Source organism: Bos indicus x Bos taurus, chromosome 23 (assembly GCF_003369695.1).
Source record: "Bos indicus x Bos taurus breed Angus x Brahman F1 hybrid chromosome 23, Bos_hybrid_MaternalHap_v2.0, whole genome shotgun sequence".
Classification (NCBI taxonomy): domain Eukaryota; kingdom Metazoa; phylum Chordata; class Mammalia; order Artiodactyla; family Bovidae; genus Bos; species Bos indicus x Bos taurus.
Genome location: NC_040098.1, coordinates 31,174,334 through 31,176,814, shown reverse-complemented (window position 1 = coordinate 31,176,814; position 2,481 = coordinate 31,174,334). Strand labels below are relative to the sequence as shown.

At 43.7% G+C, this 2,481-nt stretch overlaps 1 pseudogene across 1 annotated transcript; it reads left to right on the top strand.

Moving 5' to 3' along the window:
- Nucleotides 1-359: 359 nt before the first annotated feature.
- Nucleotides 360-2,078, top strand: LOC113881619 (annotated as a pseudogene). Its single transcript, XR_003508107.1, has one exon. The product of XR_003508107.1 is annotated as an elongation factor 1-alpha 1 pseudogene (transcript).
- Nucleotides 2,079-2,481: the final 403 nt, after the last annotated feature.

Genomic DNA, 2,481 nt, shown 5'->3' with positions numbered 1-2,481 from the left:
TGTATCCCTGTTTTTCTGCCTCAAGGACAGACCCAGTTAATCTTTATGTGCCTCCCAGTTGCCAAAGATAGAACAGTCTGTTGATGGTTTTCCATCCCCAGGTATACATCTTGCTTTCAAGATGTTTTTTTTGTTCCTTCTTGGATTCCTTCAGGAGTCACATAACTGAGTCATGTCCTTTCAGCAAGATTGTTTAATTCTTTTGCCAGGCCTTTTAGTAGGCCTGTCTCCTAGACACACACACATCAAAGCAGAAATGAATTGTAAGTGCAAGAGGTTGTAGCATATTGTAATTTCTTAGCTCCTAGGAAAATAATTTCCTGGGTTTTAAAACTTTAAATAGCTTTTTCGCAACGGGTTTGCCGCCAGGACACAGGTGTCATGAAAACCACCGTTAAACCTAAGCCAAAATGGGAAAGGAGAAGACCCACATCAACATCGTTGTCATTGGGCACGTAGATTCAGGGAAGTCTACCACGACTGGCCATCTGATCTACAAATGTGGCGGGATCGACAAGAGAACAATTGAAAAGTTCGAGAAGGAGGCTGCCGAGATGGGAAAGGGCTCCTTCAAATATGCCTGGGTCTTGGACAAACTTAAAGCTGAACGTGAGCGTGGTATCACCATTGATATCTCCCTGTGGAAATTTGAGACCAGCAAGTACTATGTTATCATCATTGATGCCCCAGGACACAGAGACTTCATCAAAAACATGATTACAGGCACATCCCAGGCTGACTGTGCTGTCCTGATTGTTGCTGCTGGTGTTGGTGAATTTGAAGCCGGTATCTCCAAGAACGGGCAGACCCGTGAGCATGCCCTTCTGGCTTACACCCTGGGTGTGAAACAACTAATTGTTGGCGTTAACAAAATGGATTCCACTGAGCCACCCTATAGCCAGAAGAGATACGAAGAAATTGTTAAGGAAGTCAGCACCTACGTTAAGAAAATTGGCTACAACCCCGACACAGTAGCATCTGTGCCAGTTTCTGGATGGAGTGGTGACAACATGCTGGAACCAAGTGCTAATATGCCATGGTTCAAGGGATGGAAAGTCACCCGTAAGGACGGCAATGCCAGTGGAACCCCCCTGCTTGAAGCTCTGGATTGCATTCTGCCACCAACTCGCCCAACTGACAAACCCTTGCGTTTGCCTCTCCAGGATGTCTATAAAATTGGTGGTATTGGTACTGTCCCTGTGGGTCGTGTGGAGACTGGTGTTCTCAAACCTGGCATGGTGGTCACCTTTGCTCCAGTCAATGTAACAACTGAAGTGAAGTCTGTAGAAATGCACCATGAAGCATTGAGTGAAGCCCTTCCTGGGGACAATGTGGGCTTTAATGTCAAGAACGTGTCTGTCAAAGATGTCCGTCGTGGCAATGTGGCTGGTAACAGCAAAAATGATCCACCCATGGAAGCTGCTGGCTTCACAGCTCAGGTGATTATTTTGAACCATCCAGGCCAAATCAGTGCTGGATATGCACCTGTGCTGGATTGTCACACAGCTCACATTGCTTGCAAGTTTGCTGAGCTGAAGGAGAAGATAGATCGTCGTTCTGCAAAAAAGCTGGAAGATGGCCCTAAATTCTTGAAATCTGGTGACGCTGCCATCGTTGATATGGTTCCTGGCAAGCCCATGTGTGTCGAGAGCTTCTCTGATTATCCTCCCCTGGGCCGTTTTGCTATGCGTGACATGAGACAGACAGTCGCTGTGGGTGTCATCAAAGCAGTGGACAAGAAGGCAGCTGGAGCTGGCAAGGTCACCAAGTCTGCCCAGAAAGCTCAGAAGGCTAAATGAATATTATCCCCAACACCTGCCACCCCAGTCTTAATCAGTGGTGGAAGAACGGTCTCAGAACTGTTTGTCTCAATTGGCCATTTAAGTTTAATAGTAAAAGACTGGTTAATGATAACAATGCATCGTAAAACCTTCAGAAGGAAAGGAGAATGTTTTTGTGGACCATATGTTTTGTGTGTGGCAGTTTAAGTTATTAGTTTTTAGAATCAGTACTTTTTAATGAAAACAACTTGACCAAAAATCTGTCACAGAATTTGAGACCCATTAAAAAAAGTTTTATAAAACTCCTAGAGGAGAACATAGGCAAAACACTCTCTGACATACATCACAGCAGGATCCTCTATGACCCACCTCCCAGAATATTGGAAATAAAAGCAAAAATAAACAAATGGGACCTAATTAACCTTAAAAGCTTCTGCACATCAAAGGAAACTATTAGCAAGGTGAAAAGACAGCCTTCAGAATGGGAGAAAATAATAGCAAATGAAGCAACTGACAAACAACTAATCTCAAAAATATACAAGCAACTCCTACAGCTTCACTCCAGAAAAATAAACGACCCAATCAAAAAATGGGCCAAAGAACTAAATAGACATTTCTCCAAAGAAGACATACAGATGGCTAATAAACACATGAAAAGATGCTCAACATCACTCATTATCAGAGAAATGCAAATCAAAAC